The sequence below is a fragment of the Oryctolagus cuniculus genome, chromosome 11 (genome assembly GCF_051225735.1).
Source record: "Oryctolagus cuniculus isolate XC-2025 breed Fujian yellow rabbit chromosome 11, ASM5122573v1, whole genome shotgun sequence".
Lineage (NCBI taxonomy): Eukaryota > Metazoa > Chordata > Mammalia > Lagomorpha > Leporidae > Oryctolagus > Oryctolagus cuniculus.
Window position 1 is genome coordinate 78,024,565 of NC_142877.1, and position 21,822 is coordinate 78,046,386.

The window sequence follows — 21,822 nt, forward strand, 5'->3', positions numbered from 1 at the left end:
TTATATATATTAAAAAGATAACTATATAGCCAAGTACAAGTGAATTTTATGACTTAAGAAGAAAGTGTAGTAGATAATGCACAAGGCAAATGCTGCTTCCTTCCCAGTGTTGCTGTGCTAATTCTGTCTGGATTCTTTTAGATGAACCAGTAGAGAAATCTTGGGATTAGCATAATGCAGGAGGATATTTCAGAACAAAGTAAAGCAGAAGCTGCTGTTTGTATTGTGGAAAATTATATTAAAATTAGAAAGTGAAGGGATTGATTAGAAGCATTTAATGGGTTTTTAAGATGAGAGGGTGGGGAGGGAGGAAGGACAAAGATGGTAGAATAGGGAGGGAGCTTACTGCTCTAGTCTAGGGGGAGATAATTAAAAAAACATGGAGAGTGCAATCTCAGGGAAGAGATAGGGAGAAAACCACAGAGGAAACTCCATACACATTAGAGGGACACTGTGGACCTACGTGGAGGGTGTGGACATGCACAACTCAGGATCTCAGCAGCAAAAAGACTAAGCACCAGCTTTGGAGAGTGAGGTGAGACCAGACTGCAGCAGCCGGAGCCACTGGTGATAAAGCTGCTTAAAGAGCCTGGAATGAGTCTGGCTTGGAGCCCTTTGGAAGACAGTATACCGGCCAACCTAGAGGAGGAACAAAAGCGGGGGGCTTCATTTCTCTCTCTCTGACCGCCCATAACCGGAGTCCTGTAACTAGCCAACAGCAGGCGGGCACCATTTTGGACATACTAAGAGCTGCACAGGCTCATGTCCATGCACCCAGCAACCAGCTGAGAGGAGGTTCCTGAGTCTGACTGGGAGAACTGACAGGGGCTGCCTGCTCATGATTGTGGGAGTGATGTGTGCTGGGACTGCGAAAACACTGGCAGTGTGTGAGGGCGGAGGTGTGGCTTTATCTTTGGGCAGTCACTGTGAGCGCTCCACATGCGTGGGGCTCCCCGATTCCCTGGGAGGGTCATTGCTGCAGGATCTGCGCTCACATTGAGGACGGCATGGATCCTTTGTGTGGTTCTTGTGGCAGCACAGAGGAGCATTGTACCCACTGGGGCTAGCGCCCAGGTATTGGTCTCCTTTGAGGAGAGGAGGTAAGTGTGAAACTACACCAACAGAGCTGGACAAACCTCAGAAAATCTCAATTAGACTCACAGCTGACTTCTCATAAGAAACCCTACAGGCTAGGAGAGAATGGCAAGATATATTCCAAACCTTAAGAGAAAAAAACTATCAACCAAGAATTCTGTATCCTGCAAAGCTCTCATTTATGAATGAAGATGAAATATTTTCCATAACACATGGAAATTAAAAGAATTTGTCACCACTTGTCCAGCCTTACAAAAGATACTTAAGGATGTGCTACACAGAAACACGGAAATATGGTCATCACTATGAAAAGTGAAGGCAGAAAATCTCCCAGGAAAAGTACAAAAGAAATCCAGAGTGAACAATAGGAATATTTATAGAAAAATGGCAGGACCAAGTCATTATTTATCAATAGTTGCCTTGAATGCAAATGGCCTCAACTCTCCAGTTAAAAGATACAGACTGGCTGAGTGGAAAAAAAAAACAAAAAACAAACAAACAAACAAGACCCATCTGTTTGCTGCCTACAAGAAACACATCTCACCAACAAAAATACATGCAGACTCAAAGTGAAAGGATGGAAAAAGATATTCCATTCTAATAGAAACCAAAAAAGAGCTGGTGTAACCATCCTAGACTTTAACACAAAAACTGTTAAAGGAGACAAAGAAGGGCACTATGCAATGACTAAGGGATCAATTCAACAGGAAGATGTGACTATTTTAAATGTATATGCACCTAATTACAGGGCAGCTGGCTATTTAAAAGAAATGTTAATTGATCTAAAGGGAGACATAAATTCCCATACAATAGTAATGGGGAACTTGAATACCTCACTTTCAGCAATGGACAGGTCAACCAGATGGAAAATCAGTAAGGAAACAACAGTTAACCAACACTATAGACCAAACGGACCTAACCGATATCATCCTACATTTGCAGTATACATATTCTTCTCACCAGTGCATGGAACTTTCTCTAAGATAGACGTCAGGCTATGCCATAAAGCAAGTCTCAGCAAATTCAAAAAAATTGAAATCATACCATTCATCTTCTCTGACCACAATGGAATGAAGCTGTAAATCAGCAACTCAAGAATCTCTAGAACATATGCAAACACATGGAGACTCACGAATGAACAGTGGGTCACAGAAGAAATCAAAAGAAAAATAAAAAAAAACTGTTGAGGAACAGTTTTTTTATATACCATTTGTTGAATTCTTTACTTAGTATAGAGTTAATATTCCGTGTATTAAATGAAAATAGATCTTAGAATGGGAAAAGTGAGGGAGGAGGAAGAAGTGTGGGAGTAGGGTGGGTGGGTGGGTATTGTGGGAAGAATCACTATCACTGTGTTCCTAAAGTTGTGTTTATGAAATGCATGAAATTTATATACCTTAAATAAAAGGTTTCTGGGGGAAAAAGATGAGAGGCTGGTTGGTGCTAGAGACAGAGGTTTATAGTTCTTTAGAGTGAAGCAATGAAGAACAGTGCTCAGGTGTAGTTGGAATTGTAAGTGATGGTGACAATATGATTTCAGTTCTCCATAGTTAAAAAAGTCCCTGCAAGACAGACCAGAACTTCTGGACTCCAGATGATTTGTAGAATCTGATTGGCCACAGGGACTTGGCTGCATTGAGTCTGTCTGTTCCAACAGGGTTTGCCACACTGGGATAAAAACAAAGCCAAGTCTGAGTTTAGGGAAGTGCTTCAGGAGCATAAAGGCTTACTTCTGGTAGGAATTAGAAGGCTGCTTAACAGACAAATACAGCACTTTAAAGTTACTCTTCATTTCTTGCATTCTTTCTCAAGCTGTATGTGTTTACTGAGCTTTGCCTATTATTGGGTACACAAAAATGTCATGAATATGTACAATTATTATGTCAATTTAAAAAATAACTAAAAAACTAAAATTAGGTCATGCTTAATGAAAATTAAGAAATTACATATATAACTTAAAATATTTATGTATTTATTTGTTCTTATTCAAAAGGCAGAGACAGATCAAGAGAGAGACAAAGACAGAGAGCGCTTCCATCTTGTTCACTCCCCAGATGCCTGCCACAACCAGAGCTGGGCCAGGGTGATACTAGGAGCCCAGAACTCAGTCAGGTCTCCTAGATAGGAGCAGGGACCCGAAGGCTTGAGCCATCACTACTTCCTCCCAGAGTGTGCATTAGCAGGAAGCTAGAATCAGAAGCAGAGCTGGGACTGGAACCTAGAAACTCTGACAGAGTTCCTGCTGCTGTGCCAAAAGTTCACCAACAAAATCTACTTTTAAAGGTAAGATATGTGAATGAAATTTTCTATTTAGATCATAGGGCAGAATCTACAAACTCTTACTTACTTCCTAACTAAATATCGGCTTTAAGAGTTATTTTCACAGTAGATACAGTGTTCAAATTAACACATTTTAGCAAACTAAAAAAAATAATGTTTTGCCTTGGTGTCATTGTTTTCCTCATTTGGTATTTTCCTCCCAGGATAATATAATAATAATATATTTAATATATATTTATATATATTATATATATTTAATATATACATAATATATTTTTTAAATACCAAGAAGTACCTCAGGTAAAAATTTGAATATGAATAAAAGGATAGACTTATCTGTTTTTACTTATATACATGTAAACTTGTTCATCATATTCCATTATAAAATGTAAGGTTTTGAGAGTCATCTGAAAATGGTAAAACAATTGCTTGGTGAAATCTAATAAAGTAATTTTCTTATGAATACAGTTTTCAGAAAAGAGAACTGTCCAAGTTCCCATAGCAATGAAATAGCACTGCATAAAAATCCCCAGTAACTTGGCTATTCTTATCAGATCTCTAATAGAAAGGCTTCCCACTGTGCCAGTGAGCAGATGGACGGGGCTACCTACTTTCTGCAGAGTTGAAGATTGGTCAAGAGATCAAGGAACAATTTAATTCGAAGATTTCCTATCAACTCGGTACATTTGTAAGGACGGAACCCAAAAGGCAAGTGGGGGAATGAAAGGACACTGATACCCAGTGCTCAGTAAATCTAAAAATCCAAAATAAATAGCAATATTTTCAACTTAACTCAATGGCTTAAAGTCAGCTGAAATATTCTATTTTTTTAAAAAAAGCTTCACTTATTCTATGTAATTATTGTGGCTAAAGTCAGTGTCATATGTATTGTATCTCTAATAACAAGTGCCTCCTAAGTACCTAGAGAAGACTGACAGGCTTCTTAGAACTCTTGCTGTGGGGAAAAGAGAAACCTAGGGAGGGAACAAAAATCAAACAAATTTTTTAAACTCCTTAATGCTGATAAGTCTGAATTTGGAAGTGTTTCCTTCATTGAGTCACTGATACTACTCCTATTATCAAGAATAACTAGAAAAAGCGATTTTTTATAACTCAAGACTCATACATTTCTAGGATATCTATAAATGGGCTTTTAGAGGTCTGTGAACCCCTATTCCTCAGCAAGTCTTATGATAAATTATATGTGATAGTTACACTGTATCAATTTGGATAAGATGGAACTATATGTTTTCCAGAATTCCCTTTTGTGCAGATTTCCAAGGTAGTGCTGGCCTCAGAAGACATTTTGCATAACACTTAGAAAGTGGAAGTGGAGCCATAGCCTGCATGGCAGGTGGGTGTGGGGCACTGGCACTGTGGGAGCTCATGCGTGTTGCTATTTACCTGCTGGCTTACCTTGCTGGCATGAGGCAGTAAGCAGCTGGCCTCCTGCCAGATCCTCCTGCTGAGTCAGCTTCCCTAAATCTTGGACCGGATGCATACTTAGCTCCATGAGGGAAGGTACCAGTTCCTCCTCACCCAGCTTGCTTTGCTTCCTCTGTCTTCTATTCCCAATCTGTGGACTTCAGGTGCCAGTGCCAGACACAGAAACACCAAATTGAAATCTTTACTAAGCCCTTTTAACCAGTTCCCACAATATTATAAGGTTCAATCCCTATAATTAAAAATATTTATATATTAGTATCTGTATAGTATATATAAATATGTACTTTATATGTATATATAATTAATAAACAATAAAATGATACTCTATATTGTTTTGGTAAACCTTAAATGTTACATTGCATGCTAAAGCATACTTTTTATTTTATTTTATTATTATTAGTTTTTTTTAAAACCAGGGAGGTTGCTTCTCCAAGCTGTGGATATGCTTCATAGATCTCCCCTTTTTTTATGTGAAGGAGAAAGAGAGAGAGAGGGGGCTCATGTACCCATCCATCATTTCACTCTCCAAATCCCCTCAACTTCCAAGGCTGGGCCAGGGCCAAAGCTATGAGTTGAGAACTTAATCTAGGTCTCCCACATGAGTGACAGAGACCCAGCTACTTGAGTTGTCACTGCTGCCTAAAGGTCTAATTTGATAGGAAGCTAGAGTGTAGAGCTTGGCCTTAGAATTTAACTCAGGTGCTCTGATGGAGAACACGGATTTCCTAATCAGTGTCTGAACTGCTGGGCTATGTCAAGTGCCCTTCCCTAAAGGATAATTAAAAAAAAAAATTCCAAATGTAACTCTTATACAAATACATAGTGAACATAGCATGTGGAAAACACAAATTACTAATGGGTGGCAAAAGATGTTCAAAGAAAGATACAAGGATTGATATGAAAATAAAATGAAGTGTGCTGGAATGTGATTGCTAAATTATATGCAAAACTGGTTAGTGTGCTCAGTGAAAAGGAAAACATAATCTTTGGGACTATCTTCCTTTTGGAGAGAAGTCATTTGCATCTCAACTAGGCAAGAATCATTAACCGCACCAATTTTCTATAAAATAAAATGTAACTCTACAGAGTCTGGGCCCTAATCAATAGTTTATGGTAAGTCAGACAAGGTACATCCTCAAAAGTCAGATGGTCTTGGACAGACTTGTCAGACCCTGCTCTAACAAAGGTTTGAAATGGCACTGTCGTTCTTTTGATTTCTTTCCAAATTTTGGATAGATTATTAGCACATTTATAAGAATTTTTGCTACAGAAAGCATCCATAGTCTACATTAAAAGGACTTGCAATTAAGAAAATATGAGAAGAATCAAAATAATAATATATAACACCATATTCAAATTCTGTAATAATTACAAAAATAAGAAAAACCAGTTTTATCCTGGAAGTTATTTTTTTAAGATTTATTTATTTGTTTTGGTGGAGGAGGGTGAAAGAGAGAGAAAGTCTTCCATTTGTTGGTTCACTCCCCAAATGCCCTGAACAGCCAGGGCTGGACCAGGCCAAATCCAGGAACCAGGATGAAGCACTTGAACTGTCATCCACTGCTCCCCAGGTACATTCACAAGGAGCTGAATTGGAAGTAGAGTATCTGGGACTGGAACCAGCACTCTGATGTGGGATGTGGGCATCCAAAGTGGTGGCTTAAACTACTGTGCCACAACTTCCCCTGAAAGTTCTCACTTAGTTGAACGTTTCCCTCCCATTGCCAATATAAATATTAAAAAGCTCATATTAGCTATATTTTTAACTAACAGTAAAAATTTGTTCATTTATTATTTTAAGCTACTATATTGTCTCTTACTTTAAATAATGGTAGCCAACATATCCCAAGGGCTTTCTATGTATGAGGTACCTTCGTCTGTCTGAAGTTCAGAACACCTCAGTGGAATAGATAGCTGGCCATGTGTTCTAGAGAATGTCAGCTCTGGGAATGACTAAGTAGAGCCACAGTATGGGTATTTGGACCCACAGCTGTATAAACCGTTATCTTCTACCATCTCCCCCAGAAAAATAAACATGTTTATTACATATTCACTGCTAATCTCCTTTGAAATCAATATGCAGTGTACACAAAATGCCTTGCTAACCTGAGGCTGGCCCATGAGAGAGAGCTCATTACAAGTTAGTTTTCTTCAAGTCTGCCCACCCCACCCCCACCTCTCACAGAAGTGAGGGGTTGCTAATGCTTAATTTACCTCTTTTCGCTTAGTAATGTCAGAATCTTAAATATCATGATTATAAAAATGACCCCAAAATCTGTTTCTCCAAACCCCAAATCGCCTCCACATTTCCATTGGCTTGCTGGGTTTCCCCATGGATGTTTTCCTAACATTTCAAATTTTGTTTCAAGTAGAGCACACCTCTTTCCTTTTTTTTTAAAAAAAGATTTATTTTATTTATTTGAAATACTGAGTTACAGAGAGATAGAGACAGAGAGAGGTCTTCCATCCACTGGTTCACTCCCCAGATGGCCACAATGGCCGGAGCCAGGAGTCAGGCGCTTCCTCCAGGGCTCCCACACAGGTGCAGAGGCCCAAGGACCTGGGCCATCTTCTACTGCTATCCCAGGCCATAGCAAAGAGCTGGATTGAAAGAGGAGCAGCCGGGACTAGAACCAGTGCCCATATGGGATGTGGGTGCTTCAGGCCAGGGCTTTAACCCGCTGCACCACAGCACTAGCCCCACCTCCTTCCTTCAACACTGCCTGTCATGATGCTCGCACTTCTGTGTTCCCTGGTATTAGTGGTGTCACCAGGAAACCCATGCCTTTCTCTCAGTGCCCCCTCTCACCCTGGAGGCGGGCATGTGTCAGCCAGGGCACAGGAACAGCGGTTGTGAGGATCCAACCTGATGTCACCACAGCCATCTTGCCCTTTAGGTGACTCTGACGGTCAACCTAAACTCTATGAGAGGAACGAAGTCGTGTGGGGACCTCTGCCACAGTATTATAATTGCTCCTCTATGACATGGGGTTTGCCAGTCTTTAAGGGTATCGTGCCCTTCACAGTTAAGCAAATCCTTTCTGACATTTACCAGCCTCTGAGCTTTTGTTTACCTAAACACTTTCTTTTGCTTTCTGGCTCACTTGGCCTCGTAGATCAGTCTCAAATGCTACCTTCCCCATAAACGTTTTGTGCTTCTTTTCTAACATTTATTTGTACTCTGTTGTATTATATACTACACTTTGTGTACTTGACTCATTTCTGACTTAAGCTTTAGTACAGCAACAGCCTTATTTTTTTACTTTCCCTCTCTACCTAGCCTTATACCTTGGAAACATTTTGTGCTCAATAAGATCTTTGCAATGAACTATTTGGGAACAAAGCCCTGGAAAACGTGATGCCGGTGGTCTTTCTATATTATGGGGCCCATCTGCTTGCTATCACCTGTTTCCCACCTGCTGTCATTACTTGCATAAAACTCCATCTGCTCTTTCTTCTCCTCTTCCAAGCCTGACTTGGCAATAAATCTGTCAGAGCTACATCAGAGTTGCCTAGTCAGCAGTACATTTCCTTAACGGTTTTTACTAATTACTAACCTACTGTTTTATTTTATTTGCCTCTTGAAAATATCCTCAAGGTGTAAGTAAGGTAACTAGTACCACATCATGACACTCTGTCAAAGCTATTTGTAAAAGCACTAAACAAGCATGGAGGCTGGAGTTGAAGCAGGAATTACAGATGGGAGAGTGTGACCTTGGGAAATCCATAACCTTTCTGCTTCTTCATATTGTCTCCTTTAAGATGACAGAATTAGGTAAAATGTCTCTGAGGTCCCTTCTGAATGTAACACCTCTGTTAGCAAATATTCTTTTAGGACATCCTCAGTGGCATCTCTTGACGTCTTTTCTGACCTCTGATAAAAATGAATCTCCTCCGGCCAGCGCTGTGGCACAGTAGGTTAATCCTCCGCCTGTGGCACCAGCATCCCATATGGGCGCTGGTTCTAGTCCCGGCTGCTCCTCTTCCAATCCAGCTCTCCGGCCTGGGAAAGCAGTGGAAGATGGCCCAAGCACTTGGGCCCCTACACCCGCATGGGAGACCCAGAAGAAGTTCCTGTCTCCTGGTTTCGGTCAGTCCAGCTCCAGCCATTGCAGCCACTTGGGGAGTGAACCAGTGAATGGAAGACCTTTCTGTCTCTCCCTATCACTGTCTATAATTCTACCTCTCAAATAAATAAATAAAATCTTAAAAAAAAAAGGATCTCTTCTTTCAGCTGCTATGGTGCTTTGTTCTGATCCATTTCACTGCAATATATTGTTCTATTCTGCATCAAGTTAGGTGTGTTTTATTTCTTGACACTGTTCCTTTCCCAAAACTGTGGATTCTTGAAAGTGTCAGTAGAGTCTTTGCAATGCCCCAAAAGCCTGGTAGAATGTGTTATAGTAGCATGTGAATAAGCACTTAATGCATATTTACTACCTGATAATAAATCAATGGATGAATTGGAAAAGAGTAATATCATGGTAATTCTTGCTGAAAGAAATAAATACCAAGATATTAGGGACTTAATTGAATAATTAAAGAAATTTGACCCAGGATTATGAACTTTAGTCATCATGGGTAGCAATTCCAGAAAAGAAATACAATATATAGCCAAAACATAAGACCAGTATACAGTGTGTTTAATGTATAGATATAGAAACAAGTATATAAAGGGAGGTCATACTACCAAGCGACAAGGAGCACAGAATTTAGAGAAATGTGCCTGATCTTCATTCTGCATCTGATATTTTGTATGACCTTGAGAAAGTTATGTAGTTTTCTGTCTCAGTTTTATCATCTGTGACACTGGGGTATCTACTTCATAGAGTTGTAAGAATTATTTGTCCATATTAAGTCTTCAACAAATATTTGTCATTATTTTATAATTGGCACTTAAATATTTCAATATGTCTGCTCTTGAGTACACAAAATGGTAATAACAATGAAAGATTTTTCTTAGAAGCCCTGCAAGATTTTCCAGCACTTAGGACTAGCAAATTCTACTCACATCATTGTATCAGTACAAAAATATCTTAACATAAAAATAGCTAAAAAGCACTGATGCATTTAAAAAATGACCTGGATTCTCATTCATGCCAAGCCAGTTTCTAATTCCAGGTTGAGAATCCTGCAAGATTTACTCATTCAAACAATAGCAAAATATAAACTGCACATTGTACTTATTGTCTTAGTAATGTATGCACAACAAGTAAAAAATAATGAGAATTGTCAGTCTGTTTGGATTGCTATAACATAAGTACCATGGACTGGGTGGTTTAAACAACAAACATTTATTCTCATGGTTCTGGAGGCTAAGAAGAAAATGATCAAAGCACTTCCTGTGTCCAGTGAGGGCTGGCTTCCTGTTCATCGACAGCCATCTTCCCCCTGTGTCTGCATGTGATGGGAGACACAACGGGGCTCTTGGGCATCCCGTTTATCAGGGCATTAATTCCACCCATGGGGCTGCCACTCCATGACCTAATCACCTCCCAAAGGTACCATCAAACTAGAGATTCATTTTCAACATATAAACTTGGGGGTGGGGGGAGTATAGTCAGTCAAGCCTGAATACTTTCTCTTAAAGCTTCAGAAGAAAATTCTACAGTACTTTTACTTCACACATGTCTTCATTTTGGAGACAACCAAAATGTTTTTTTCCATAAACTGCCATTTAATTTAAATTTTGAGAGGTTAAAGTCCGTGATGAGGGCACAGGCTTTGGATTAGAAAGACCAGGGGTCATATCCTGGCTTTGCCACTTTGCGGTCACATGAAACTAAACAGAACACGTTACTTCACCTTTCTAACTTCCACTTTTCCATCTTGGATACAAGATTACTAACAGCTACCTTTACCTAAAAACTATTTTAAGGATTAAGTAAGATCACAGTGAAGCTGCTGAGCATACTGTGTGGCAGACAATAAACGATAAACACGTGCCATAGCTACAGTTACTATTTCTGATGGAATACACTTCCAATTGTATCAGCAAAATGCTGAATTTTAAGTCCATTTAGGGGTACTGCATTTCATAAAGATATTCCAGGTTTCTACAATACCATCTGATTGCACAATCAGATGAATTTTCTTATGAAAGGCAAAAATTTCCTTGAGTGATAAATATTCTTTTTAACAAGGTTTTATATATATATATATATATCTATCTATCTATCTCCTGGGATAATAATATCACTGCAATGAATCTCAGTATTGTCTCTCTTACTGCTCAAAGATTGATGGTCCACAGAATTGTTGCCTTGAATATAGACAGTCATACTTTCAGAGTAACAAGGAAAATAATGAGATATTCTGGCAAGGAAATGGGAGCCCTGTTGAAGCGAGCAGATTTCCAATATGTTGCCCAGCTGAGCAAGTATGAGAGCAGCATCTCCACCTGACAGCATCTATAATAGAAGGGGCTGCTTCAAGGTCAGCATGTACATTTGAATCATTCTTTCATGCTTCCCTTTTCCTGGCTTCTCACTCCACTGACCACTGCAGGATCAAGTTCAAGAAGGCACATGAAAAATTCAGCAATGCAGCAAAATCTAATCGTATAACAAGGTTACAAGGTGACTTTTCAGGTAGTTTAAAAAATAAGAAATACTTCCAGAGATACAGGAAATCATACCTAATTTAAGAAAAATATAGTTTTTTTTTTTAAAAAAAAGGTTTATTTTATTTATTTGAAAGGGAGAGAGAGAGAGAGAGAGCGAGATCTTCTGCTGATTCAATCCCCAAATGGTCACAACAGCCAGAACTAAGCCGATCCGAAGCCAGGAGCCAGGAGCTTTTTCTGGTTCTCCCACACAGGTGGAGGGGCCCAATGCTTGGGCCATCTTCCACTGCTTTCTGAGGCCATAGCAGAGAGCTGGATAACACGTGGAGCGGCCGAGTCTCATACTGGCACCCATATGGGATGCCAGCACTGCAGGTGCCAGCTTTACCCATCACATCATAGTGCTGGCCCCAAAATATGGTTTTATAAGACATTTTTGGAGGTAGGCTGGTGATTTAAGATTGTGAAATATGGTAAAAAACACAATCCATGGGTTATTAATGAACAGAGAAATGGCCTCTGACTTGGGTGGCCCTTTGAGTTCTGCTCTAATTCACAATCTGCCTTTGACAGCTCACTGAGCTATGTTTGCATTTCTGCACAGAAGTCATGGGCAGAAGCCCACAAGCTGTTTTAAAATGCTAGGCTTCCAGCTGCTCTTCTCCTAAGACACAGTAGATTTATAATTTCTTCACACATTTTCATAGATGAATCCTTTGTGTGGGGGAAAGTCTTTATGGGGCTAAGGTTATCATAAATTTCTATTATGAAACAATCCATTACCCATTATCAGCCCACATCACCTGGTCTATGCATAGAGAAGGAGAGCACAGAGAAATGTCATCAAAAGAAAAATGAAATTGCGGAAACAATGGTGCAAGAGACAGTTGCCTAGCTCTGTGTATCTCATTCACAGTGGGTCATAAAGCCAGGGAAAGCTGAGGAGCATTGAGATTTGTGTTACTGAAAGTACTGTAACAATTTAATATATCTCTCTCTGTCTTTCCCTATCCCTCTGTGAGGGGTTATCAAAAAGCTTATGCACAATGAACATTTTAAAAAAACTATGCATGAATTTTTAAAATTGTACTTCATAAATAAACATCTTTTAATTCTATTCTTCATGAACCTTTTGAAGTACCCTCATATTATTCAAAGGATGAAGCAAACTTATTTGAGGGAAAATAATAGAAGTTATTTTTCCTTCCAACCCACTCTTCTTCTACAGTTGTGAAAGCCATTATAAAACCCTTGCACTACATTATAATGCCAAGTATTGTTAAACACTCTGATGTTTCATAAAATAGATGTTTGATTTCAAATATCATCTGGACTGGATAATTAGGTTATCTTCATTGGAAGAAGCTATTTCATTTCATTTTTACATGTGAAGGTATATAAAGTTGGCTAGATATTAAACTGTGTTTATAATATGAATTTATTTTGTAATTCTGAATTCAGAGATTTGGGAGGACAGCCTGGCAGAGCTCCCTTGTTAGAAGACAGAGGGGCCTTGAAGGAAGAGATCATCCTAAGAGGAGAAGTTAGGTACAAAGGTGTACTCTGGGGAAATGGGCTGAGGCATCGGTTGGAAAACAATCCTAGAATAAGTGTTCTTGATATTCAGGTTATCATTTTGCCAGCATCCACACACTCACTTCCTGAGACCATCTTCCTTGAGCCCACAGTGATGTTCTGCTTGTCTTATTATTTCTCCATATAGCACCTGTAGTTTTACTTCCTAGTAAAAGCATGTGTTTGTTGGTATGTTTACCAGCTAATGGCTGTTTCTTCTACTAGACCATGGACTTCATGAGGCCAGGAACCATGTCTGTGTCTCCACCAGTCTCCTACTACCTAGCTCATGCATCTACTGAATGAGTGAGCAGATGAATGCACAAGTACCCCGGGGGTAATGAGAATTTTTAAAAAAGAATAGGATAAAGAACAAAAATTACCAGGTATATCAAGAAAAAAAATCAACATCTCCATTAGTTTCAGTGGTTTCAATAAGGATGGGACATGGCACACTTGGTATAAATATCTGTATCTTGGGCACTAAGCATAAGGAACATTCTCTAGGACATCACATGCTACCCGAGCAGCAAAATGCTGTTTCTCGAAAGGGGGTGGGAGGAAGACACAGACACACTGATGCAGTTATATGAACAAGAGAAAGCAGTAAAGGAGAAGAGGTGGTGGTTTTCTGGGGAGATGATAAGGGCCAAGAATATTTTTAACATTCACACCAATGCCTCAGGCAATTTTCTGAACTATTTGGGAAATGTTTGTAAAGCCCAAATTTTACATTTATAAATTTACTTTGAGATTTTACAATCATCCTTAAAACATTAACTGAGAAAATGCTAAAAGAGAAAGCAATTTATAGATGAACATGTATAATTGAATTCCTCTATGTGTGGACATGCTTAAAAGAACAGAAATTTATTTACAGTGTACTAACAGTAGTTATTTATGCAGTAATAATTTAAGTGACTCTGTTTATCTCTATCTGTATTTTCTTTTTCCCATTGAACAAGAAATGCTTGTGCTTTATAAACAATTTAAGAGTTTTAAAGATGTGCTTTCTTTTGAAAACTGATGACAAAGGAAAAACAAGTCATGCTTATTTCAGTGAGGAATGGAGAAAGATAAAAGAGTATGGAGTCACTTAGGAAACCAAGGACATCATGACCAAGCAAGATAATGTCATTGTAAGTTTCCACTTCCTGTATTATTTGTTGCAGGTGAGCATTTCCAATCTCTGCTTGTCTATGAGGCATGAGACCAACGTAGATTGGGAGCATTGGGCTATTGGTGCCGTCTCTCTTCTGTCTCCCAGTGAGAAGAAATGGAAATATCAATAATTTTCTGAGGAGTCATTGCTCCCTCTTTGTCTTTTCCTATTTCCCTGTAAGATCTCTCCTTCACTGACACAATTGTAGGCTAAATTAGGGAAGATTTAGGATCCAAGCCAAATAGAACCTCAGCGGTATGCCCTGATATTCCCTATTGCATCATAGTATTGTTGAAAAATTCATAGAATGGCCTCATTTATATATGAGAGGGCCTCAAAGGCTTATGGGAAATGACATTAAAAGATAAGTTTGTTTTGGTGCAACATTTTTTTAAATCCATGCAGTTTTTTCATAATATGTGTTTTTTTTCCCTGAACTCTTTGACGATCTCTTGTATGACCTTCCAAAGTTTCTGGCCTCATACACTAAAAATCCAAAAATGTTCAACAGGAAAAAATACTCAAAAAGGTGTTCTTTTTAAAGAAACACTTTTAAAAATAATGGAGAAAATGGAAATATGTTGCATTTTGTCCCTCATCCTCATCTTTGGACAATTTTGTCAAATTTGTCTGCCTTGGCCACTACCTTCACTTTTAATGATTGCTATATAAGCAGAAAATAAAAATGCTATGGGGGAAAGTGAATATGGTAAATGGAAAACAGAGTTGAATATTAAATAATGGGTGACTTGCTGTCTAGATCAGGAATAATGCCATTCTAAGCGCTATCCTTGGCTGGGCCATGTGGGAGATGACTGGTGGGGTCTCCTTGCTTTTGCTGATAGTGGATCCTCTGCCTGGGATATGCTCCCTGCCATTTGCCTGGTTACTCCTTCTCTATGCAATGGGGAGAAGGCTTCTGTCAAGTTTTGATCATGCCCTGAGGAATCAACTGCTCTGAAAAAGGGCTAAAAATTTGAAGAATTGAAAGGTTTAAACAAAAAACAAACTGCTCAGGGGTGGACATTTGGCACAGTGATTAAATTGCAACTGCTTGGGAAGCCCACATCTGATATGGATATCAGAGTGCCTGCGTTCAAGTCTTACCCCTGCTTCTCACCTAGCTTCCTACTAATGTGTACCCTGCAAGGCAGCAGGTGATGGCTCCAGTACCCAGCTGTAGCAGGAATTCGGGGGAGTGAACCAGGGGATAGAAGATTCTGTCTGTCTGTCTCTCTGTTTCTCTGTGTGTGTGTGTGTGTGTGCGCAGTATGTGTCTGCCTTTCAAGTAAAATGAAAAGAAATAAATGTTTAAAAAGGAAAAATAGCAAGTACTCATAGCTTTTCTCAGTACAAGCAAAGCCCAAGATACATTGCTTTCCTCAGTCCCCCCTCCAGTTTTTGCTTTCTATCAAGTTGTTTTAGCTCAGTGCCATGGCTAAACATAACAGCAAGACAAACAATGTGTGTGGACCCCCAAAACAAAGAATACTCTTTTTTGAGTGCCCATTATATATTATTTTGGGCTCTGAATTAAACATGAATAATTTAGTATCTTTGATGGCAAAGCCTCAGGCCTTTTAAAATGCAAAATGGTGAGTCAGAAAGAAAATTGGCTTTTCCCATAGCAGTTCCCACATCTGATGCTCTCAGTTTCTCACAATGCCCTGTGGCTTTATTCAAAATATTTCATCTGCCCACAAAGTCACTTAACATCCCTATGCATGAGTGTGTCTCATCTGTTGACAATTTGCTTAATAATATCTTCCCCTAATAATAACTGGAGACCCAAGAAACAAACAGTCACTATGAACAAGAAGATGTGGGAAATTAAAATGTATACACAGAATGCTGGGGAGCGCACAGACCATATCTAATTAGTATACAGAGGAACTCTGTGTCTACTTTGTCAAAGAACCACATCCTCCTCTCCTACCAATACTGTAAGACATAAGAAATTTACCAAACAACTTCCCCAGCCACCCACAACCGCCCCAGACAGAATTAATTATCCCAATTTTACACTTTGATCTTGCACCAGAAACACAGCTGTGAATATAAACATTGAATACTTATTAATATCTCCAGGTACAGTGTAAATGCTAAGGAAAGTCTCAGTCACCTGGTATTCATAACTCCTAATCTAGTTCCAGGTACTTAGGACACTTTAATGAACAATTATGAATGATAATTAATCAAAGAGGGCTTAAGTAACTTTTACAGTCACATGGTTAACAATGTTAGAAGCCACATCCCTAATTCCTCCAATACATCTCAAAGATACCTACTGTCTCCTGAAAATGCAACTCTAATCATGCCATTTTCTTGCTCAGAAGCCAAACAAACAAGACCTACATAGCTCCTCCTCACCTGGAGAATGCTGGACTCCCCATAACATTTGCTTCTCTCCATTCTTCTCCATCTCCATCTCATTTCATAAACTGGAAGCCTAAAAGTCATTCATTTCTTTTATTTGTATCCTTCATTATTAAGTCCTATCAGATATGCCCATAACATGTAGGCAAAGTTTGTTTACTTCCTGTTACCTTCTTAGTCCAAGGTACCAACACTCTGCTCAGCTACTGAAATCATCTTGTTCATGAGTGAATCTGGTCCCTCTGTTTCTGATTGTCCATTTCTCACATACAGCAATAGAATGGACCTGTAGAAACACCACCAGTCATACCTCATCACATCATGAATAAAACTTTGCATTGCATTTAGGGAAATACACAAACCCATTACCATATCCTAAATGGTCCTCTATCAGCTCTCCGACAGCCTACCTCACTTGACCTCATTATCCCACATGATCTTTCCCACAACCATTATTCTCCAGACACAAACCATTCCCACCTTAGAGCCCGTTTCCTCTCCCTGGACCTTCTAGTGGATGCTTTCTTCCATGTTCCCAATCTCAGCCTAACATCGCCTCTCTAGAGAGATCTCCCTTGACTACCTATCAGCAGCCACATCTTTGTGGTCATCTCCATCTCTGTTCCATGTATTTTCCTCAGTATGTACTGCCATCTGATAGTCTGTGGTCTGTTTCTTATTGATTTTCTTTCCCCATCCACCTTCAGTACAATGGAAGAGTAGGGGTTCTTCTCTGTCTTGCTGAATGCCCATTGTCTAGAGAAGCTCCTGACCTATAGTGAATGCTCAATAAATATTCAATGCATAAATACATGAATGCGGTCTACATGACTTAACCAACCATTCAGAATCCCTGTTATGACAACAAATTATTTTTCCAGGCATTGTTCTACTTTCATAATTCTGTGTTTTCAGCCAAACTAGATAGTTTCTTCCTTCTATACATTCAGGATTTCTAGGACTGTTCAATGAACAGAGGGTATTCAGGATGAATTTACAGCCAAGTACAACTAAAAGTGCAAAGCAGGTCATATTTGTCTTTGGGTTCTCTGTTTAAACTTCACTTGTCCACCGCTCCCCAACATGAGACATCATTACCCTTTTTGGGATCCTGTAAATTTATTTATTCCATAGATGCTCAGAGCTACAGACAACCAGGTCGTTGGTACACAGTTTTTCTGTTAAGTCATCAAGTGCCTCATAGTGCTCTTGATGATTGGTATAAGAGGTTTCTGCTCAGGAAACAAACAAAATTAATGAAATTTTAATTTTTTTCAGATTACAATGAGATTTCAAAATGTTCAGGGAAAAATGAAATTAAAAGATAAGTTTAGGAATGGGTGTTATGTGCATCTGTTAAGTTGTCACTTGAGATGCCTGCATTCCATGTCAGAGTGCCATTTCGAGTCCCAGATCCTCCAGTTCCCACTCATCTTCCAGTTAATGGACACCCTGGGAAGCAGATGATAATTCAAGCTACGTTGGTCCCCTCATACTCACTTGGGAGATCCAGATAGAATTCAATGTTCCTGCCTTCATGTTGGTCCAGCCCTGGATGTTGCAGGCATTTGGGGAATGAACAAGCAGTTGGAATTCTGCTTATCTGTCTCTCTGCCCTTAAAATAAAAACTAAAAATAAAATAAATTTGAAAAGATGTTTATTTTGTGTAAAAAATCTTGAAATCCATGCATAATACTCTTTTTTTTAAGATGTATTTATTTATGTGAAAGAGTTACACAGAGATGGAGAGGCAGAGAGAGAGAGAGAGAGAGGGAGAGAGAGATTGACTTCCATCTGCTGGTTCACTCCCCAGTTGGCCGCAACGGCCAGAGCCTTGCTGATCCAGTGCCAGGAGACAGGATCCAGGAGCTTCCTCCAGGTCTCCCACATGGGTGCAGGGGCCCAAGGATGTGGCCATCTTCCACTGCTTTCCCAGGTCATAGCAGAGACTGGATCAGAAGCAAAGCAGCCAGGACTCGAACCAGCACCCATATAGGATGCCGGCACTGCAGGCGGTGGCTTTACCCACTATGCCACAGTGCTGGCCCCATATAATACTCTTTTCATAATATACATTTCCCATGAACTGTCTGGAGACCTGTTAAATGTTGTTATTACTCTCTGATATGCCTTAGGAACAGAAATTTTCATAGGGGAAGCTTTCTTGCTTACTCCATGGGCCATCACTACATGTTCTTGGACCAATCTGCTGTTTGGAAGTTGGCGTTGCTGGCATCTCAATAGAGTGTCTGTGTGCAGAGCAGCCTGACAGGACAGGGCTCTCAATTTGTGTGAGTGGGACTGGGATCCACCAGCAAGGTCAGGGAGAATTGCAGAGTGGAGCTAAATATTTTCTTACTTCATGACTGTGTTAGCTCATCATTCATGACCTTCACAAAACATTAGACAGTTGAGTAGTTTTTTTAAAGTACTTAGTTTTGAAATTCTCAGTTAATTCATTACTTTCATTTTCCTTTGCATAATCTTTCTGAATATATATATTTCCTTCACATCACGTACAACAATGTTTGTCATATTGTAAACACTGTAAAAAAGATTTGTTTACAGAGAAATGATAATATTTGAGGAGATGCAAATGCAGATTACCCTAATGTGATCATTACACATTAGATATATGTATCAGATTATAATCCTGTACCCTGTAAATAAGCAGAAAGATTATATCAATTAAAAATTTTAAAAATTAAGATTTAGTATAGAAGACTCATTGAATAAATAATTTCCTTGAAAAATATTTTGAGGAAGTGAATTGATAGTAAGATCATCACTTTAAAACTTCTTTCTGCATCAGGGAAGAACTACTTAGCAACTCAAAGATAGAAAGCATTTACCTCTGACATGCCAAATGTGTACATGGAGCCTTCAAATGCCCGAGTACTTCCATAAGGAAAATTCACTTAGAATGCTCTGATTTGGGCTAATTTTGAGAAGTCTCATGAATTATTATTATTGGCAGGACACAAGAGTGCAGCAGCTCTTTTCACTATGAAATCTTGCTTCAAACTGAGTCAAGCAATGTCTCTATACTTACATAAATGAATAAACATTCAAGCAACTCACAAGCAAGGCTGGGTGATATTGTCCTATGTTAGATATTTGTTTCCTTGACTGAAATGTTCATTCTCTGTAAGACAAGAGCACAGCTTGACCATTTATTGTTTATCACAAGTTTGTTGTTTTTCTTCTCTCAGCCAAGGTACTAGCTCTCCAAGTTTGTTAAAAATCAATAACACGTTCTGCTTCAATTCAGGGGCAACTGCAAAAGCCCAAAGGATTTGTTGGGTCCTGAGCAGCCTGTCTATGAATGTAGCAGATGTAGTTTTGTATCAGTGAGAAAGAAAATTTAATGAATTTAAAAAGCATACCTACTTGGGAAAAAATGTGCATACTTGGAAAAAAAAGAAATGTAAAGTGTTCAACATTTTATAGCATATTACAAACTGTAAAAATATAATGTAGATTATTGTCAAGATTTCAATATTGTGCGTATGTTTTTCTACAGATTCTTGTTGCATGTCCAGAGCCTTCATTGAGACCATGTGGCCACACTCATTTCCTTTCTTGTCTTTCCATTAGTCCTGAATTGTACTGCTTCTCATTTCCTCGACCACGTGTCCCCTTAATGAACTAGCTGAAGCTCTCAGGCTTCACGTGATGCTGCTCCTAGATTGCATTTGCGCCTTCACAGTTGCCTTTGGGGCTGCCACCTCAGAGATGGAGCAGGAGTGGGAAATGCCAGCCTTAACCTGACACTACTTCAGGAGGTGTATCATGGAGCACTGCGCATTGACCAGGAGAGCTGCAGGGAGTTAGTTTCTGAAAGCACAAACTGTATGTGTGCAGAAAAGTGACAGCAAAATGTAGATTTTTGTGAAGTATAGACACTCCCCAAAACAATCATACACTTGATGCTTTACATCTAGCTTAATACAGTAAGGTTGTGGGATATGAATTAAAATGTTCTAATTTCTAAAAGTAACTTTAAGGAAAAAAATGCCCCTGAATATGTCATATTTCTTTCAGCATGCACACACACACACACACACACACCCTTTAAAACAGATTGTCTAAAAAGATTTCAGAGGTTAATGGCACCAGATGGCAGTGAGATGTGGGAGTTTTTCAACATTGTTGTCAGGAAGGCAGTTAAGAATTAAAGACAGGTTGGCCTTCTGGTCAACAGATGTACCGTTGAAATGACTGTTATGCTCTTAAGAAAAGAAAGGAAAGAAAAAAGAGGAAATAATGGGGACATTTCTGTGATATAGAAACTCTCAACATGACTAATACTAATAGTAAAGGCTTTCAAAAGGTATAAGGAAATGAACATTATGAAAAACTACGCCTGGATTTCAAAATTTTTTCATCAAAATAATATGTATCTTTTTCTAAAGATTATTTTATTTATTTGAAAGGCAGAGTGACAGAGAGAAAGAGAGACAGTGAGAGAAGGAGATCTTCCATCTGCTGCTTCACTCCCCAAATGGCTGAACAGCCAGGGCTGGGCCAGGCTAGGAGCCTGGAATTCCATCTGGGTCTCCTACATGGGCAGCAGAGGTCCACATGCGTGGGCCATCTTCTGCTGCTTTCCCAGGAATTAGCAGGGAGCTGGTTTGGAAGTGGATCAGTCAGGACATTAACTGGCACTCTGATGTGGAATACTGGCATCACAGTGGTGGCTTAACCCACTGTGCCACAATGCCTGCCCCTAAAAGCATCTTTTAATTCCAATTTCTATGACCTCTTTGAAGTATCATTGAATGTATAGCTAAAAGAGCCATTTATGGGTAAGTTGTGCACTGCACAACTTGAATGGTCAGGTCAACTGGGACAGCTGGTAAGTAAAGCAATAAACAGTAAACAGAGAAATCTCTTCCATGTGGGAGACCAGGAAAGATTTCCCAGAAGAAGGGATGGTTAGGCTGTGTAGGATTGAAAGGATTTAGACACATATGTATTGGAACAGTGATACAAGGAATCAGCTAGAGGAATGGGTCATATCTGAGAGCCATGGCCCAGGAGCCGTGAACCCTTCTCAGTCCTGCATGATGTGGTCAGCATGTGCACCTCTGGCTTGAGCCCTTCATGAAACCCCTTTTGACACCTGCTGATTCCCTTGTGTACATGTTCCCTTCCCCCGTTTCCCAGTTAACCCATTCTCAGCTTAGGCTTTACCACCGATCACCCACTTTCCATCCCAGTCCGTGGTAAGTACCATTCCTATATGTTCCTATGATACTCCAGAATGATCTGTTATGTCAGCCATCCTGTGGGTTTTGAAGACTTCTCTTACCTGAATCC

The 21,822-nt window shown here is 39.4% G+C and overlaps 1 protein-coding gene and 1 long non-coding RNA gene across 2 annotated transcripts in view; one reads left to right on the top strand and one right to left on the bottom strand.

The window, feature by feature from the left end:
* LOC108176667 (uncharacterized) overlaps positions 1-5,159 on the top strand; it is a 73,022-nt gene extending 67,863 nt beyond the window's left edge. The window contains exons 4-5 of the long non-coding RNA XR_007919505.3: positions 3,089-3,378; positions 3,930-5,159. This is a non-coding gene — a long non-coding RNA (uncharacterized LOC108176667). The remainder of the gene's footprint in view (positions 1-3,088; positions 3,379-3,929) is intronic.
* Positions 1-21,822, bottom strand: part of LOC149123538 (uncharacterized) — a 178,329-nt gene that overhangs the window by 39,132 nt on the left and 117,375 nt on the right. The gene's annotated exons all lie outside the window — the stretch shown is intronic.